General features: G+C 41.2%; 1 protein-coding gene across 1 annotated transcript in view; it reads right to left on the bottom strand.

Moving 5' to 3' along the window:
- The window catches only part of LOC124615928 (solute carrier family 2, facilitated glucose transporter member 10-like), an 84,451-nt gene that overhangs the window by 41,535 nt on the left and 21,830 nt on the right, over positions 1 to 21,086 (bottom strand). The window lies entirely within an intron of this gene.

Genomic DNA, 21,086 nt, shown 5'->3' with positions numbered 1-21,086 from the left:
AAGAATCCAGTGTGCTAACCACTGCTCCATCTCACTCGGTTTATAAAATCAGAAGGACAACAGAATGAACAGCCAGGTCTGACTGTCGAGCTAAATTCAAAAAGTGCCAATAGGTACATTTAAAAGTTGAAAGAACTGTACCTATCTTTCGAAACTGTTTGTTCCCTCCTCAGAGAAGAATCAGGGATAGACTGGGAAGGAGAGGCAGGTCACTCAGATCACAGGTTGAGGGGGTCCGCTCCCCCCTCCCCCACTGTGTGGATGAGAGGAACTTACTCTTATTGTTCTCATTTTTGTTATCCAATGCTACATCACCAGAGAGCCACATCAAGATGATTTACTGTCCATAACAAACAACTTCCACACTCAGACAGTCATTTACTTTCCTCATTGTCTCTCCATAACACAAACGTAATATCAGTGGTGACAATGAGCAATCCTGCCTTAGATTTCTTAAATAAGTGATAGTGCATAGGTTGTCTTTTTATTTGAAATAATCATTTTTTATTTTATCATTAGCGATATGCTAATTTTGCCCCCTTGGGCATTAGCAAGTTACATCACACCAAAACTTATGTTACATTATGTTACGATCCGCAGAGCAGGGTGAAAAAAATGTGACCTAAAGTTTATGAGTAAAATGAAAAATGTGCAACCCACATCCCACTTCCGTCACTATACGAACACAAATAAAACACTGAAATAGGGCAGCTTAACTCTAGAACAGGAAACACAAAATGTGCTCAGACCGCAAAATCAAATTAGCTAATCAATAATCAATACCAACACATATTATTAAAGTAACTAAACCATGTGTATACCGGTAAAACTCGGAAACGGGTCCTAGTATGACCAAGGGAGTTAAATAGCGAGAGCACCAGCAGCAGCGAGTACTGTTTGTATAAAGCGTTTATTTTGCATTTTGTTTACGACCTTCCACTAAGGAAGGGATTCTATTTGTGTTTATCTGCTCTGCATAGTAACTAACAGTTCTTGATAAAACTTTACGTAGTTTTCGTGTTAGATTTCTTAGTGTTTTCTTGATCATTTAGAACAGAAAGCGCCCTAAAACCGTCTTTTGTTTGTTTCGCGGCCGTTAGCCACTAGTCACTTGAATCAGCAGTTGTCTTGTGACAGCCAGAGCGAGAGCACCAGCAGCAGCGAGTACTGTTTGTATAAAGCGTTTTTGTACTTATTTGCTGCGCTTAGCTTTTAAATAGTTTTTCTGGGAAAACCTAGCGTAGTTTTCGCGTCTCGTATTTCAGTGAGTGTTTCTTGATTATCAGAGTAGCTCATCAGAAGATTATCTTGGGAATTTGTCACCGTATAGAGTAGGGTAAACATAGTCATGTGTAGGGACTGTGGTTGTTGTGAGCGGACGCAAGGAGAATTGGCCACTCTTCGGGGGCAGGTGGAGGCTTTGTCTGTTAGGCTCATCGAGCTCGAGGCGCAGGCGTCGGCTCGTAGTGGCGTTGGGGCAACTGTGGTGAGGCCTATGCCTACTTCGGTGGCCTTGGAATCACATGGAACCCCTGATGTCGCTGCGTCTTCCGGCAGTGAGCATCTTACCGGTCAGCCATCACTCCAGGGTGAATGGCGGACAGTGGTGGGCTCGCGCGTGCCTGGCCGAAAGGCGAAGGTGGGATCTGGCCGCGTGGCAGCTGCCTTACCCCTTTCCAACAGGTACGGGGTGCTTCCCAGTGGTGATGACATCGTTTCCGAGCCACCACAGGATGCCTCGCCTGTTGGGCCAGTGGTCGATTCTCCGGCAAGGTCCTGACAGTCACAGAGGGCGGGCCTATTAGTTATAGGGAGCTCCAACGTTAGGCGGGTTATGGAGCCCCTCAGGAAAATAGCGGGTAGGTCGGGGAAGAATGCCAGTGTGCACTCGGTGTGCTTGCCGGGGGGTCTCGTCCGTAATGTGGAGGAGGCCCTTCCGGCAGCTATTGAACGCACTGGGTGTGACCGGCTGCAGATAGTAGCACATGTCGGAACAAATGACGCCTGCCGCTTGGGTTCTGAGGCCATCCTTGGTTCCTTCCGGCGGCTGGCTGATTTGGTGAAGACAACCAGCATCGCACGCGGAGTGCAAGCTGAGCTTAATATCTGCAGCATAGTGCCCAGAGTCGATCGCAGTCCTCTGGTTTGGAGCCGTGTGGAGGGTCTAAACCAGAGGCTCAGACGACTCTGCGACTATAATGGTTGCAAATTCATCGACCTCCATTATTGGGTGGAGAACTGTAGGGCCCCCCTAGACAGGTCAGGCGTGCACTACACACCGGAAGCAGCTACTAGGGTAGCAGAGTACGTGTGGCGTGCACACGGGGGTTTTTTAGGTTAGAGGGACCCCCCCTTGGGCGAAACGATAAAATACCTGACGGCTTACCAGAGAGGACATTATCATCGTTGATAAAGAACGTCCGTCCTCAGAGACCAAAAACAGGAAAAGTTAACGTAATATTGGTAAACTGCAGGAGTATCCAGGGCAAGGTTCCTGAATTAGTATCTCTTATTGAAGGAAATAGTGCGCATATAGTATTAGGAACGGAAAGTTGGTTAAAACCGGAAGTGAACAGTAACGAAATCCTAGACACAGAATGGAATATATACCGCAAGGATAGGATAAACGCCAATGGTGGAGGAGTATTTATAGCAGTAAAGAATTCAATAATATCCAGTGAAGTTATTAGCGAAGGCGAATGTGAAATAATCTGGGTTAAGTTAAGTATCAAAGGTGGGTCAGATATGATAGTCGGATGCTTCTATAGACCACCTGCATCAGCAACCGTAGTAGTTGAGCGCCTCAGAGAGAACCTGCAGAACGTCGTGAAGAAGTTTCGTGATCATACTATTGTAATAGGGGGAGACTTCAATCTACCAGGTATAGAATGGGATAGTCACACGATCAGAACTGGAGCCAGGGACAGAGACTCTTGTGACATTATCCTGACTGCCTTGTCCGAGAATTACTTCGAGCAGATAGTTAGAGAACCAACTCGTGAAGCTAACGTTTTAGACCTCATAGCAACAAATAGACCGGAACTTTTCGACTCCGTGAATGTAGAAGAGGGTATCAGTGATCATAAGTCAGTGGTTGCATCAATGACTACAAGTGTAATAAGAAATGCCAAGAAAGGAAGGAAAATATATTTGCTTAACAAGAGTGATAGGGCACAAAGCGCAGAATATCTGAGTGACCACCATCAAACGTTCATTTCTGAGGAAGAGGATGTGGAACAAAAATGGAAAAAATTCAGAAACATCGTCCAGTACGCCTTAGATAAGTTCGTACCGACTAAGGTCCAAAGCGAGGGGAAAGATCCACCGTGGTATAACAATCATGTACGAAAGGTTCTACGGAAACAAAGAAAGCTTCATCATAGGTTTAAGAGTAGTCGAATCATAGCTGATAAGGAAAAGCTGAACGAAGCGAAAAAGAGCGTAAAGAGAGCAATGAGAGAAGCATTCAACGAATTCGAACATAAAACATTGGCAAACAATCTAAACAAGAACCCTAAAAAGTTTTGGTCATATGTAAAATCGGTAAGCGGATCTAAATCCCCTATTCAGTCACTCGTTGACCACGATGGCACCGAAACAGAGGACGACCGAAGAAAGGCAGAAATACTGAATTCAGTGTTCCGAAACTGTTTCACTGCGGAAAATCGTAACACGGTCCCTGACTTCAGCCGTCGCACGGACGCCAAAATGGAAAATATTGAAATAAACGATATCGGAATTGAAAAACAACTGCTATCACTTAGTAGCGGAAAAGCATCCGGACCAGACGAGATACCCTTAAGATCCTACAGTGATTATGCTAAAGAACTTGCCCCCTTTCTATCAGCAATTTATCGTAGATCGCTGGAAGAACGTAAAGTACCTAGCGACTGGAAGAAAGCGCAGGTCGTTCCCATTTTCAAGAAGGGTCATAAATCAGATGCGAATAATTATAGGCCTATTTCGCTTACGTCAATCTGTTGTAGAATAATGGAACATGTTTTGTGTTCTCGTATTATGACGTTCTTAGATAATACAAATCTCCTTCATCATAACCAACATGGATTCCGCAAACAGAGATCATGTGAAACTCAGCTCGCCCTATTTGCCCAAGAAATTCACAGTGCCGTAGACACTGGCGAGCAGATTGATGCCGTATTCCCGGACTCCAGGAAGGCATTTGATACGGTTCCGCACTTACGTTTAGTGAAAAAAATACGAGCTTACGGAATATCGGACCAGGTTTGTGATTGGATTCAGGATTTCCTAGAAGAAAGAACACAACATGTCATTCTTAACGGTTCAAAATCTGCAGATGTAGAGGTAATTTCGGGAGTACCGCAGGGAAGCGTGATAGGACCTTTATTGTTTACAATATACATAAATGACTTAGTTGACAACATCAGTAGCTCCGTGAGGCTATTTGCAGATGACATGGTTGTCTACAAGAAAGTAGCAACATCAGAAGACTCGTACGTACTCCAGGAGGACCTGCAGAGGATTAATGCATGGTGCGACAGCTGGCAGCTTTCCCTAAACGTAGATAAATGTAAAATAATGCGCATACATAGGGGCAGAAATCCATTCCAGTACGATTATGCCATAGGTGGTAAAGCATTGGAAGCGGTAACAACCGTAAAATACTTAGGAGTTACTATCCGGAGCGATCTGAAGTGGAATGATCACATAAAACAAATAGTGGGAAAAGCAGGCGCCAGGTTGAGATTCATAGGAAGAATTCTAAGAAAATGTGACTCATCGACGAAAGAAGTAGCTTACAAAACGCTTGTTCGTCCGATTCTTGAGTATTGCTCATCAGTATGGGACCCTTACCAGGTTGGATTAATAGAAGAGATAGACATGATCCAGCGAAAAGCAGCGCGATTCGTCATGGGGACATTTAGTCAGCGCGAGAGCGTTACGGAGATGCTGAACAAGCTCCAGTGGCGGAAACTTCAAGAAAGCCGTTACGCAATACGGAGAGGTTTATTATCGAAATTACGAGAGAGCACATTCCGGGAAGAGATGGGCAACATATTACTACCGCCCACATATATCTCGCGTAATGATCACAACGAAAAGATCCGAGAAATTAGAGCAAATACAGAGACTTACAAGCAGTCGTTCTTCCCACGCACAATTCGTGAATGGAACAGGGAAGGGGGGATCAGATAGTGGTACAATAAGTACCCTCCGCCACACACCGTAAGGTGGCTCGTGGAGTATAGATGTAGATGTAGATGTAGATGTAGCCATCTATCCCCCACCCATGAAGAAGGTTCCCACTTTTACATGAAGGGTGTGCATTTGAAGATATAAGGGCAGGGAAGTTTCGCCCTCTAGAAATTTGTAGAACATTCCAGAACATTTGAGAGTATTCAAGAACATTCCAGAGTATTTGAGAGCAATCCACAACATTCCAGAATGCTCTGGAATAGTAGGGAATAGTCTGGAACATTCATAAAGTTTCCAGAACATTCGGGAACAGCTCGGAGCACCTAAGGCATTGTGTAACATTCCAAGCCACAAACTGGATATAGATAATCAGTGACCAGTACCATATAACACATTACTTTCCAAAATGTTCCAAGCACACATACATGTAAAATTTTGCAATTTTGTGAAATCCATCAAATATATCCACAAGTATGTGAACAGGCAGTGACATGGCAATATTTCAAACAGCCAAAGACAGCAAACAACAAAACAGAAGCAACGAGATCCTCATGAACCAAATGAAAAAATGCATCAACAGTAACTAAACAGCTTGGTGGATTTTTGGTTGCCATTCACGAACTCTAACTAATTGTGCAACTTCTACCAGTACATTAGGAGAATGGACAGACAGTCTACTACACAAAAGAAACTGCCAGTAAAACAGCAAACGAAGCATCTCAGAACACAACATTAACAGCTTTTTACCAACTGTGCCAAGTGGATCCATTCGTGAAAACATTTCTATATGTCAACATCCCTATATATATTATATGTGGAGCACAACAGTAATAACCTTTCAATGACAAAAATAAGGAATTCCAGTAGAAGATCATCCAGGAGTTATGAAATTTGGTGCACTAGGTCGAGTAAACACCGTTTCCAAACAATGCCGAATGTTTCTATCTCTGGATGTTGCTACACGAAATATGGGGATCAGCAAGTTTCATAGATTTCAAGATTGTTGATGGTTTCAGCATGCTAAACATCGAAACTACGAAAGAAAAAGCTACAACATCAACGAACTACTTCAGTACATAGCTCACAACAAACCATTCCTCAATGACAATCAAAATTAAATTTACACCGTTATCATGGACCGGATCAACAACACTTACTTGGACACACCAAGTGGCACCAGGAAAATGTTGCTAATAAATCTATTGCTGGCGGAAATAGCACTAAACAACACATTGTAAAAAATTTGTTACCTCTTGTGCTCTAGGAAGTAATTGAGCTGGTTATGGATGCAGACCACCAGCCTGAAGTTAGTTTTATGCAAAGCATGGTGATGTGGAGTAATGGACTGTGAGGGGGAGATACAAGAGAGGAAGAGGGAAGGGTGTGGAAGCAAGACTAATCAAGTTAGCATCAAGTGGCAGCAGTGGAGGTGGAGGTGGGTGTGGGGCACGGGATAGGGAAAAGAGCCAGGAGGACTGCAGGAACAGAAGTTGTGTTGCAAGGAAAATGCCCATCTATGTTATTCAGAGAAGCTGTCAACACATGCAAGGATTCAAATGGAACTGTTTCTTCAAATCTACAAACTTTTTTGTTTTACAAAAACTTACCTTTATTACTAACTGCAGTATTAAAATTACTTCACTAGTGTCTCCCCCTAAAACCAAATTGGTTCTCTCATAACCAACTTCAATTTTCCCTTTTATTCTTTGGTGAAGCACTCTTGTGCTTATTTTGACACATGTGACATTAGGCTGATTGTAAGGTAATTATCACATCTACCTGTTTTTTGCTCATTTGAATGTGTATAATTTAAATACTTACTGTTCAAGACCTGGTGTAACATCCTCAATTATACATGTTTCATTCATGAGCTAGTAAAGTCCTTGTTCTGATCTTTGGCCTGATGCCCATAAGAATGTCCATGGTATTTCATCGACATTTAGACACTTCTTCCTCACGAGTTTATATATAGCCTCTTAAATTTCAGAGATATGGACTAAATCACCTCATAACCATTTTGGACCATGACCTCATTTTCAACCAGCCTAATTTCTTCGAGGAACAGTACAGTTTATTCAAGAATTATTTCCATGTTGTCACTTAGTCTTTGCTTCCATACTTAATTATCTCTTTCATCTCTAATCAGTGAGCTCCCCAAAGTGACTGCTTATTAGTATGTGTGCAGCATCATGTTTCAATTTTGTATCAATTTCCTGACATCTTATCCCAATCCATTCTTACTTAGCTTTTCCACAATTCCATGTAATCATGTCTTTGAATGCCCAGCATTGTTGATGTCTTCTCATCCACATTCCATAGCTGCGTATTACCTGCCTTTTTAGATCCTAGTATTTTTTTCTGCTAAATTTACTACATTTTCTTTAAGAACATCCCACCAGTTTTCCACACCAGCAACTGACATATTTTACAAACTCACTGATATTATAAAATACAGGGTGGCACAGATAAAAGTGGCCCATGTAAGCGTAAAAGAAATGCAGTGAAATTACATAAACGGATAGCGGAAATGGACTTACGATTTATTTCCAGTGAAAAATACATTTATAGAAGACATTGAAAGTAGCCCCCTGCAACATTGTATACAGCTGTGCATGCCTAAGCATATTCAGATACACCTGGCACAAAGTTCAGATATCGATGATGCTGTCTTTCATAAATATTTGCTGGCATTTCTTTCATCAGTGAAGACATCACGGACTCATTCCAGGAATACCTTAGATTCCAGGAATACCTCATCTTGCCAGATGAAGCAGTATTGTCTTTCATATTAAGTGAGTTGAGCACAAAATCTTTCAAAAAATTTCCATATATGCGACCATGTTTGAGGGTAGTGTTTAATGTCGGCTCAATGATGTGTGTTCCTGTTACACTGCACCAAACACAGATTTTTTCATCATGGAGTAGTTTCTGACACACAATTTTAGGGTTCTCCACTGCTCAGTACCTCATGTTCCATTCACAGAATCAGAATAATGAAACCATGCTTCATTACTCATTATGTAATGGAACGGGTCTAACCATCCAGCATTGATGTTATTCAGAAGCCACATGCAGTAATCTACACCTTTCCGATTGTCATCCTCCTGTAAATGCTCCACAAACATCACACGATAGGGCTTCAAATTAATACGAGGGCCGTTCAGAAAGAAACCTCCGGTTGATTTAAAAAAATACACCAAGTTAAATAAAAATATTTTAATATATACATCTTACAACTACATCTTTGCACTATTTTTCTACATAGTCTCCATAGCGATTGAGGCACGTATCATATCTCTTCACAAGCTTTGAAATTCCTTCTGCATAAAAATCACCCGCTTGTGCCTGGAGCCAGCCTGTGACCGCATCTTTGAGCTCTTCGTCGTCATCAAACCGCTGTAACTCGAGCCATTTCTTCAAATGCATGAAGAGGTGATAATCACTTGGCGCCAGGTCTGGGCTGTAAGGTGGATGGTTGATAATGTCCCACTTGAAGGACTCAAGAAGGGCCGTTGTTCTGCGAGCAGAGTGAGGACGGGCGTTATCGTGCAAAAAAACGATACCGGAAGTCAGCATACCACGGCGATTGTTCTGTATAGCCCGTCGTAACTTTTTTATTGTTTCACAGTGCACGTCTTGATTAATGGTCGTACCACGTTCCATGAATTCAACCAACAACACCCCTTTGGCATCCCAAAACACCGTTGCCATCAGTTTTCTGGCAGAAAAATCTTGCGAGGCTTTTCTTGGTTTGGTAGGCGAATTTGAATGTGCCCACATCTTTGATTGTTCTTTTGTCTCAGGGTTCACGTACTTAATCCAGGTTTCGTCACCGGTCACAATTCTGTTTAATAATGGTTCTCCTTCGTCCTCATAACGTGACAAAGTCTAATGCAGAGGCCATTCTTTGAGTTTTGTGGTGGTCGGTACGAATTTTGGGCACCCATCGTGCACAGAACTTACGGTAACCCAATCTTGCTGTCACTATCTCGTACAAGAGAGTCTTAGAAATCTGTGGAAAACCAGTAGACAACTCCGACATTGAGAAACGTCGATTTTCACGAAATTTTGCATCAACTGTCTGAACAAGTTCGTCAGTCACCAATGATGGTCTACCACTCCTCTCTTCATCATGAACGTTTTCTCGTCCACTTTTAACTAAACGTACCCATTCACGGACAACTCCTTCACTCATAACTCTTGGTCCGTACACGGCACAAAGCTCACGATGAATAGCTGCTGCAGAACATCCTTTGGCTGTAAAAAAACTTTATGACAGCACGCACTTCTTATTTGGCGGGGTTTTCTATTGCAGCACACATTTCAAACTGCCACAAAAACTAAACTAGCGCAGGTACGACGTTCACTCGACCACGGCTTGATGCCGACTGACCTGTTGAGTGCGTGAGCGCACAGATGGCGTCACTACTCCCCCCACAACCCGCACTGTGACCAATCGGAGGTTACTTTCTTTTCAATATCCACTGGCAACTCCTCCTACTTACATGCACCTGTTGCGTCAATGTACGTGTAAACTTCTTTGGACTCTGAATAATTCTTCGGCAAAGGTCTGCAATAGCCTCTGGTGTGCAAACTGAAGGAGTTCTTTATCATTTTACATTTTGCACAGATCCTTAGCTGTGCCATTTTTTAAGCAGACTCTGTATTGCTCCCTTTGCTGGTAATCCTCTACCCGGATACTTGATCCTGAAAATTTTGTGAGTTTCCTTAACTGAACCAGTTTTCACACATGCAGCCACAATTTCAATCCTTTCTTTTATTGAGAAACCCTTTTGCAGGCTTTAATGATGAAATAAACTGAAATTCTGACAGAAGACTGCTATCAATCAATTATTGCATAAAACTGTCTATTGTTGCAGCTGTTTACTCTACTTCAGAAGACGAAATATTGCATTCCTATTCAAAGAGGAGGGGGGGCTACTTTTACCTACACCACCCTGTACTTGTTCAATCCTACCAACATACATATCTGTCAGCAGCATTTATACTTCTGTATGATTACAATCTCTCTGAGATACCCACTCAATGTCAACATCAACATTATTTCTGTTCACTGCAGATAACCCTTTACTCTACAGCCAGGTTTTCTATTTATTATTATTATTCCCACTCCTACTCCATCATTATCTAACCTGGTATGAATAATCCCCCACGAACCATGGACCTTGCCTTTGGTGGGGAGGCTTATGTGCCTCAGAGATACAGATAGTGATACCGTAGATGCAACAACAATGGAGAAGCATCTGTTGAGAGGCCAACCAAATACGAGGGCGGTTCAGAAAGTAACCTCCGATTGGTCACAGTGCGGGTTGTGGGGGGAGTAGCGACGCCATCTGTGCGTTCACGCACTCAACAGGTCAGTCGGCATCAAGCCGTGGTCGAGTGAACGTCGTACCTTAACTAGTTTAGTTTTTGTGGCAGTTTGAAATGTGTGCTGCAATAGAAAACCCCGCCAAATAAGAAGTGCGTGCTGTCATAAAGTTTTTTTACAGCCAAAGGATGTTCTCCAGCAGCTATTCATCGTGAGCTTTGTGCCGTGTACGGACCAAGAGTTATGAGTGAAACAGTTGTCCGTGAATGGGTACGTTTATTTAAAAGTGGACGAGAAAACGTTCATGATGAAGAGAGGAGTGGTAGACCATCATTGGTGACTGACGAACTCGTTCAGACAGTTGATGCAAAAGTTCGTGAAAATCGACGTTTCTCAATGTCGGAGTTGTCTACTGGTTTTCCACAGATTTCTAAGACTCTCTTGTACGAGATAGTGACAGCAAGATTGGGTTACTGTAAGTTCTGTGCACGATGGGTGCCCAAAATTCTTACCGACCACCACAAAACTCAAAGAATGGCCTCTGCATTAGACTTTCTGTCACGTTATGAGGACGAAGGAGAACCATTGTTAAACAGAATTGTGACGGTGACGAAACCTGGATTAAGTATGTGAACCCTGAGACAAAAGAACAATCAAAGATGTGGGCACATTCAAATTCGCCTACCAAACCAAGAAAAGCCTCGCAAGATTTTTCTGCCAGAAAACTGATGGCAACGGTGTTTTGGGATGCCAAAGGGGTGTTGTTGGTTGAATTCATGGAACGTGGTACGACCATTAATCAAGACGTGTACTGTGAAACAATAAAAAAGTTACGATGGGCTATACAGAACAAACACCGTGGTATGCTGACTTCCGGTATCGTTTTTTTGCACGATAACGCCCGTCCTCACTCTGCTCGCAGAACAACGGCCCTTCTTGAGTCCTTCAAGTGGGACATTATCAACCATCCACCTTACAGCCCAGACCTGGCGCCAAGTGATTATCACCTCTTCATGCATTTGAAGAAATGGCTCGGGTCACAGCGGTTTGATGACGACGAAGAGCTCAAAGATGCGGTCACAGGCTGGCTCCAGGCACAAGCGGGTGATTTTTATGCAGAAGGAATTTCAAAGCTTGTGAAGAGATACGATAAGTGCCTCAATCGCTATGGAGACTATGTAGAAAAATAGTTCAAAGATGTAGTTGTAAGATGTATATATTAAAATATTTTTATTTAACTTGGTGTATTTTTTTAAATCAACCGGAGGTTTCTTTCTGAATGGCCCTCGTATATGGTTCCTGAAGAGGGGTAGCAGCCTTTTACGTAGTTGCAGGGGCCACAATCTGGATGACTGGCTGATCTGGCCTTGTAATATCAACTAAAACAGCCTTGCTGTGCTGGTACTACAAATGGCTGAAAGCAAGGGGAAACTACAGTCATAATTTTTCCCGAGGGCAGGCAGCTCTAGTGTATGGTTAAATGTTGATGGCATCCTCTAGGATAAAATATTCTGGAAGTAAAATAGTTCCCCCATTCGGATCTCTGGAAGGTGGTTACTCAGGAAGATGTTACCAGGAGAAAAAAAATGGCATTCTACGAATCGGAGTGTGGAATGTCAAATCCCTTAAGCGGGCAGGTAGGTTAGAAAAATTGAAAAGAGAAATGGATAGGTTACAGTTAGATATAGTGGGAATTAGTGGAGTTTGGTGGCAGCAGAACAGGACTTCTGGTCAGGTGAATGCAGTGTTATAAACACAAAAATACGTAGGGATAATGCAGGAGTAGTTTTAATAATGACTAAAAAAAATTGGAATGCGGATGAGCTACCATGAACAGCATAGTGAAATTATTGTTGTAGCAGACACACCCACCACCACAGTAGTACAAGTTTATATGCCAACTAGCTCCTCAGATGATGAAGAGACTGAAGAAATGTATGACGCGATAACAGAAAATATTCAGATAGTGAAGGCAGACGAAAATTTAACAGTCATGGGGGACTGGAATTTGACACTAGGAAAAGGAAGAGAAGGAAAAGTAGCAGGTGAATACGGAATGTGGGTAAGGAATCAAAGAGGAAGCCGCCTGGTAGAATTTTGCACAGAGCATAACTTGATCATAGCTAACACTTGGTTTAAGAATCATAAAAGAAGGTTGTATACATGGAAGAAACCTGGAGATACTAAAATGTATCGGATAGATTATATAATGGTAAGACAGAGATTTAGGAACCACATTTTAAATTGCAAGACATTTCCAGGGGCAGATGTGGACTCTGACCGCAATTTATTTGTTATGAACTGTAGATTAAAACAGAAGAAACTGCAAAAAGGTGGAAATTTAAGGAGATGGGTCCTACATAAACCGAAAGAATCAGAGGTTGTAGAGGGTTTCAGAGAGAGCATGAGAGAACAATTGACAAGAATGAGGGAAAGAAATACAGTAGAAGAATAAGGGGTAGCTAGGAGAGATGAAATAGTGAAGGCAGCACAGGATCAAGTAGGTAAAAAGACGAGGCCTAGTAGAAATCCTTGGGTGACACAAGAGATACTGAATTTCATTGATGAAATGAGAAAATATAAAAACGCAGTAAATGAAGCAGGCACAAAGGAACACAAACGTCTCAAAAATGAGAGTGACAGGAAGTGCAAAATGGCTAAACAGGGACGGCTAGAGGACAAATGTAAGGTTGTAGAGGTATAGATGACTAGGAGTAAGATAGATGTCGCCTACAGGAAAATTAAAGATACCTTTGGAGAAAAGAGAACCATCTGTATGATTATCAAGAGCTCGGATGGAAAACCAATTGCAAGCAAAGAAGGAAAAAACGAATGGTGGAAGGAGTATATAGAGGGTCTGTACACGGGTGATGAACTTGACAGCAATATTATGGAAATGGTAGAGAATGTAGAAGAATATGAAATGGGAGACATGATTCTGCATGAAGAATTTGACAGATCATTGAAAGACTTAAGTCGAAACAAGGCCCTGGGCATAGACAACATTCCTTTAGAACTACAGATAGCTTTGGGAGTGCCAGCCATGACAAACCTCTACCATCTGGTGAGCAAGACATATGAGACAGGTGAAATACCCTCAGACTTCAAGAAGACTATAATAATTCCAATTCCAAAGAAAGCAGGTGTTGACGGGTGTGAAAATTACCAAACTACCAGTTTAATAGGTCACGCCTGCAAAATACTAACATGAATTCTTTACAGACAAATGATAAAATTGCTGGAAGCAGATCTCGGAGAAGATCAGTTTGGATTCCGTAGAAATGTTGGAACACATGAGGCTATACTGACCCTATGACTTATCTTAGAAGATAGATTAAGGAAAGGCAAACCTATGTTTCTAGCATTTGTAGCCTTAGAGAAAGCTTCTGACAATACTGACTGGAAGAATCTCTTTCAAATTCTAAAAGCAGCAGGGGTAAAACACAGGGAGTGAAAGGCTATTTACAATTTGTACAGGAACAAGATAACATAAGAGTCGAGGGGCATGAAAGGGGAGCAGTGGTTGAGAAGGGTGTGAGACAGGGTTGTAGCCTATCCCAAATGTTATTCAATCTGTATACTGAGCAAGCAATAAAGGAAACAAAAGATAAATTTGGAGTAAGAATTAAAATCCATGGAGAAGAAATAATAATTTTGAGGTTTGCTGATGACATGGTTATTCTGTCAGACACACCAAAGAACCTGGAAGAGCAGCTGAACGGAATAGACAGTGTCTTGAAAGGAGGATATACGATGAACATCAACATAGCAAAACAAGGATAATGGAATATAGCCAAATTAAATCATGTGATGCTGAGGGAATTAGATAAGGAAATGGGATACTTAAAGTAGTAAATGAGTTTTGCTATTTGGAGAACAAAATAAGTGATGATGGTCGAAGCAGAGAGGATATAAAATGTAGACTGGCAATGGCAAGAAAAGTGTTTCTGAAGAAGAGAAATTTGTTAACTTCAAGTATAGATTTTAGTGTCAGGAAGTCTTTTCTAAAAGTATTTGTATGGAGTGTAGCCACGTATGGAAGTGAAACATGGACAATAAATAGTTTAGACAAGAAGGGAATAGAAGCTTTTGAAATGTGATGCTACAGAAGAATGCTGAAGATTAGATGGGTAGATCATGAAACTAATGAGGAGGTACTAAAAAGAATTGGGGAGAAGAGGAATTTATGGCACAACTTGACTAGAAGAAAGGGTCGGTAGGTAGGACACATTCTGAGATAAAGTGATCACCAATTTGGTATTGGAGGGAAGCGTGGAATGTAATAGTTGAGGGAGACCAAGAGATGAATACACTACGCAGATTCAGAAGGATGTAGGTTGCAATAGTTACTTGGAGATGAAGAAACTTGCACAGTGTAGAGTAGCATGGAGAGCTGCATCAAACCAGTCTCCTGGGCTGAGGACCACAATAGGAACAACATTCAGCATTTACTATCCACACTGGCTTCAATGTTCCTTTCCATGGCCTCCCTAGGTTCTTTCTTAACTGCAACTTTTATTTACACTATCTACCCAACTGTTGAAACCCCTTTTTCTCAGGAACTGTTATTAGACATATGAAGTTGAAATTTACGTCACATCTGAAGATCCACTGTCTCTTGGCAGTGTAATAAATGTAAGCTAAGTTATTGCAATCAAAAGAGAAAGCTATTTATGTCACATGTTTTGATAGTTGCAAACTCACTCATCAAAAACTACTGGGCACTTCCCTTAGACCTGGAATCATGAAATTTGACAAGAAGCAAGGTATCACAACACAACTAATGGAAAAAAGCAAAAATTATTAACTGTAATTATATCTCACAAAAATACTTCTTTTAACATTCATTATCCAACTCCAATCTTAAAATTAAAACATTCTCCAAGCTCTTGCAATACCCAGAATCAACATCTTGCCAGAATCAATGCCGATAACAGGTAAAAATTGTCAAGATTCACGATTCCCGGGATGGATGAACTGGATTGATGAACTATCTGTGTACACAATTAAGTTTGAACACAATCCTTGATAAGTGAGTTCCACTCACACTCATCTGGATTTTTTATTTTACTTCTCATATTTTTACTAAAATTTATAAAAAATAATTACTAACCATTGCATTGGTGTACACAGCTTGCATAATGAGAACAATCAGTAAACACAACCTGTTGCATTTTCACTTGCAGATGTCTCTTGTGTGTAATTGTACACTTGTGGTTTTCTAGTGTGTTGTATGGTTCTATTGTGTGTTTTCTGCATTTAACTACAGCGTAATTGTTCTCCACTTTAAAAAAATGTTTTTAAGATAATTTTGTTTCTATGAAGATAAGGCAATAAGAAATCTCAAATTGCATTTTGGGCAGTTATGCCAAATGTATGACATTTTATACAAGGCACTCAGTTGTGTATTCCTGGTGGCCTCTTTCAACATATTGAAAAGACTATTCTGGCAGCCACTGAGGGAACAGGGTGCAATCAACTGCAGACTGTGGCAAATGTTGGAACAAATTATGTCTTGTCGTCTGGGCTCAGAGGTCATATACAGATCATTCCAGCAACTGGAGAGAAGGTTGAGAACACCACCCTCGCACATGCAGTTTCAGCAGAGCTTACAATTTGCAGCATTGTCCCCAGAACTAATCGTGGCCTCTTGGTTCTGAATCGAGTGGAAGGACTGAACCAGAGACTTCAAAAGTTCTGTGACAAATTACACTGTGACTTCTCGGACTTGTGCCATAGAGAACTGTAGCATGCCCCTAAATGGATCAGCTGTGCACTACACATCAGAGGCTGTTACCCCAGTAGCCGACTGTGTGTGAAGCTGACACAAAGGTTTTTCAGATTAGGCAACTCACCATCAAATTCAGATAATGACAGCTGCAGGAATTCCAGAAGTATCAGTGCAGTATCAAAATAAATGCCTCCTATAGGTGAGAGTATTAAAATCCTAGTGTTAATTATCAAAGCATTCACAACAAAGTGCCGGAGTTTGCACCCAAAAGGCAATGAAGCTCACATATACTAGTTACAGAAAACCGATTTAAACCTGAAATTGATAGCAGTGAGATTTCTGGGGAAAATTTAAGCGTATATTAAAAGGATGGACTAATAGGAAATGGAGGTGGTGTATCTGTAGCAGTGGACAAGGTACTCAAATCCACTAAGATAGAAATTGAAGCTGCATGTGAGACTGTTTGGGCAAGACTCAATATCAGGGGTGGACATAAAATGGTAATTGGATACTTCTATTGTCCGCCAGACTCATCTCCTGATGTAACTGAAAACTTCAGAGAAGACCTCAGTTCACCTGTACTTAAGTACACCAAGTGTACCTTAATCACTGGTGAAGGCTATTCATCAAAGAATCAATTGGGAAAATTACAGTGTTATTAGTGGTGGGCAGAATAAGACAGCCTGTGAAACATTATTAAATGCCTGTGCTGAATACTATCTAGAACAGATAATTCGGAACCCTATTCATGATGAAAATATACTGGATCTAATGGTAACAAATAGGCCTGACCTCTTTGAGAATGTCCACATTGAAACTGGTGTCAGCGATCATGATGTGGTTGTGGCAACAATGATTACCAAAGTACAACGGACAGTTAAACCAAGTAGAAAGACAGATATGTTCAGTATAATCGTTAGTGTCATATCTCGATGAGGAACTTGAAACTTTCAGCACAGGGCAGGAGCATATAGAGGAAGTGTGGATCAAGATTAAAACAACAGTTCACCATGCACTGGATAGATATGTACCCAGTATAACAGTTCATAATGGGAGGGGCCCCCCATGGTACATAGTCACTGTAAAAAAGTTTCTAAGGAACCGCATAATGGGTGTAAAAACAAGGCATAGAACCACTGATTGAGAGAGGCTGAGTGAAACACATTTGGCTGTCAAGACACCAATGGGTGAAGCCTTCAGTGACTACCGTAGCAGAATATTATCAAAAAATCTTTCACAAAATCGTATGTAGAGGCTGTTGGTGGCACCAAAGTTAAGTTTTCAGACCCTAGCAAATCAGACAGGAACTGAAATTGAGGGTAGCAAAGCAAAATCTGAAATGGTTAACTTTGTTTTCAAATGTTCCTTTACAAAAGAAATCCGGGAGTATTGCCCCAATTTTATCCTTATGCCACCGAAAAGAGGAGTGAAATCAGTATTAGTGTCAGTAGTGTTGACGAACAGCTGAAATCATTAAATGGAGACCCTGTCAGATTCTGTATTAAATTTGGGGCTGAGTTAGCTACTCTTCTAACAATAATCTATCGTAGATTACTCAAACAAAAAACTGTGGCCAGTAGTTGGAAGAACGCACTGGAAACACTGATCTGTAAGAAGGGTTGTAGAAGTGATCCACAAAACTACTGTCCCATATCTCTGACATCAATTTGTTGTAGAATCTTAGAACATATTCAGAACTCAAACATGATGAGGTATCTTGTACAGTATGGCCTCCTCAATGCCAACCAGCATGGATTCTGGAAACTTGCACTTTTCTCACATGACATACTGCAAGCTTTGTATCAAGGCAACCAAGCAGATGCAGTATTTCCTGACTTCCAAAAAGCATCTGCCTCAGTGCCACATGTATGCTTATTGTCAAAAGTTTAATCATATGAGGTATCAAGCGAAATTTGTGACTGGCTTGAGGACTTTTGGGTAGGGAGGACACAGCATGTTATCTTGGATGGAGAGTCATCGTCAGATGTAGAAGTAACTCTGAGTGTGCCCCAGGGAAGTGTGTTGGGACCCTTGCTGTTCATGTTGCATATTTATGACATTGCAGCAATTTGACAGTGACCTCAGCTTTTCTGTAGATGATGCAGTTATGTGCAATGAAGTAATGTCTGAAAGAAGCTGCATGAATCTTCAGTCAGATTTTAATAAGATTTCAAAGTGGTGGAAAGACTGGCAACTTACTTATAAATGTCCACAAATATAAAATTGTGCACTTCACAAAATGAAAAAACATAGTATCCTAAGAGCATAATATCAATAAGTCACAGTTGGAATTAGCCAACTCATACAAATACCTGGGTGTAACTCTATGTAGTGATATAAAATGAAATGATCACATAGGGTCAGTTGTGAGTAAAGCAAGTGGTAGACTTCAGTTTATTGGTAGAATCGCTGGGCAACGAAATCTGCCAGGCGATACTGAAGGTATATAGAGAACAGCAGCAAAAATGGTCACAGGTTTATCTGACCTGTGGGAGAGTGTTAAAGTGATGCTGGGGAAAATGAACTAGCAGACTCTTTAAGCTAGACATAAACTATCCCGAGAGAGTCTACTAACGAAGTTTCAAGAATAGGCTTTAAAGATGACTCAAGGACTATACTACAATCCCCTATGAATAACTCACGTATGGATTGTGAAGGCAAGATTAGAATAATTACAGCATGCACAGAAGCATTCGACGAATCATTCTCCTCGCCCTCCATATGTGAATGGTACAGGAAGAAACTCTAATAACTGAACATACCCTCTGCCATGCACTTCATGGTGGCTTGCAGCTATGGATTTAGACGTAGAGGTTAACAATACTGCTCCAAATGTTTATAAGAAAGACCATGTTCTTGTCATTCAGAGTAACACTAAATATATCAATGACTGTAGGAGGAGCTGAGTGAGTTAACTGTGAAGATATACCCACTGTACTGTCAAAGACTTGCAATAGAGGAGAATCTATATTTGACCAGCAAATAAAATGTTGCGACATAAGTGGAAAGATAACAACAATATCCATTTTCTGACTTAACTGAAAACCAGCTGATATTATTGCAAATGACGCCATGTGGGAAAGGTGGAAGTCAAAAAATTGATCTGTGTTCTGGAGTATCAGATAGAAAATAGGAGGGGTGAATTTGCAAGACCAAATCACAACAGTGTTTCCAGTGATATGAAACATTGTAAAAAGCAACTAAGAAAGTTTTTCCTATATTTTGGACATATTCATATCCCATACCGATGCTGTGCATCACTGCCTCACAGATCAGACAAAGAAAATGTGCAAACACTGGGGAAGAGAACTGCACCTCCTGGTAACAAGAGGATGACTTGCTTCAGGATCTACACCACAATGTTCACAGGCTCATTTGTTGATGCATTTCGTAACAAGTGAGAAGAGGGAGAATCTTAACAAAATTGTGTGCAGTGAACTGTAGCAGAGGAAAGCAAAGTGGAACTGCATGGCAGTACAAAACTTCTGTCTTTCTGTGCTCGCCATAATGTTCCCAAACCTAACACAACAAAAATTTGTCAGAAGCTACATATATGATAAGTGTGAGGATTCTAAAAAGTCATATACATTTTCAGTTTAATATCTATCACTATTTAGTGTTCAATACTTTTTGACAGAAAAAATACATAGTTCTTGTACATCAAATGTTACAAACAAAAATATAGGCAACCAGAAAAAAGAGACAAATGGAGAAATTAAAGATCAACGTCCAGTTTTTCCAGTCCCGTGATTGCTTAAGAAGTACCCTGCCACAGTTCTTTTACGATTCCCTCTTGGAGAGTCTTGACATCTACAGATGCAGGGAATGAAGGCAGTTCTTCATGTTCTACAGCCAATATGATTGGATATGCACTGGGTACAGTGAGATCAGTTGAAATCCAGAAGTTACAAAGATGGGAGTTTGCCTTGCAAGAAGCCTAGCTGGCATGAAGGTAATCACTCTGATTCCAAGGCCATAAGATTCAAAGTCCTGCCTAAGAGGCTCATGGCAATTGTCCAATCTGCTTTACAAAATTTCAGTCAGGTTATAAACCCTTGCTGGATTACATTGTGTATGGTAAGAGACTCGTTCTTGAGCTTTCCTTCCATGACCAACTGAGAGCTTACTATCTTCTTGTGTGAGATGAAGTGACGTTGCTTAGCACCAGGAGCTGTTCAAGAAGTATAGGGAGGAGTGTACCAGATACAGTGTAACAAATTACTACCGTGTCATAAAGCTGAACAGTTCTCAGCTGTTGAATAAACCGAAGCCAGTGCTGTCAATCTCAGAGTGTTTGCATCTGCTACCCATACAGATCCAATAAAACCAAAGCTGTTTTCCAAAGGTGATGACATTAGGTAAGTGACCTAGCCAAAGTGAACTCAGGCACTCTGACGTACTGTTGCAGTGTAATATACTGATTCTGATCAACTGCAGACAGTAGTTTGCAAATTTGTCATTTAGATGGAATGTTGCTGCTCCTGTTTTCGGTAAATTTGGTTTTAGTTTTCAAGTTATGGAATGCCTACCCAACACACACAGGTCTTCTGTCATTTCTTCAGCCTATAGAGACTGGTCTGTTGGGCAAACGACATAAGTCATTACTGTGTATGCACTTGTGGGAGACAGGTTCTGGTAAGTCAGAGGGGTATGGCATCAACTGCGTAGGAAAGAGAACTGTTGCGGCTGGCCAGTGATCAATTTCTACAATTTAATCTGCATCTATTTGGGGTAAGCCTGGGGCAGTCAGTTATTCAACATGTTATACAATACGATGGTCTTCAAGCCAGCTGACCACTCATTTCAATTTGCCTCCTGTGGTGGATGTGACGCATTCAAGCCTGATGC

This window comes from Schistocerca americana, chromosome 5 (genome assembly GCF_021461395.2).
Source record: "Schistocerca americana isolate TAMUIC-IGC-003095 chromosome 5, iqSchAmer2.1, whole genome shotgun sequence".
In the NCBI taxonomy this organism is placed as follows: Eukaryota; Metazoa; Arthropoda; class Insecta; order Orthoptera; family Acrididae; genus Schistocerca; species Schistocerca americana.
This window is presented reverse-complemented; position numbering and strand designations above follow the sequence as displayed.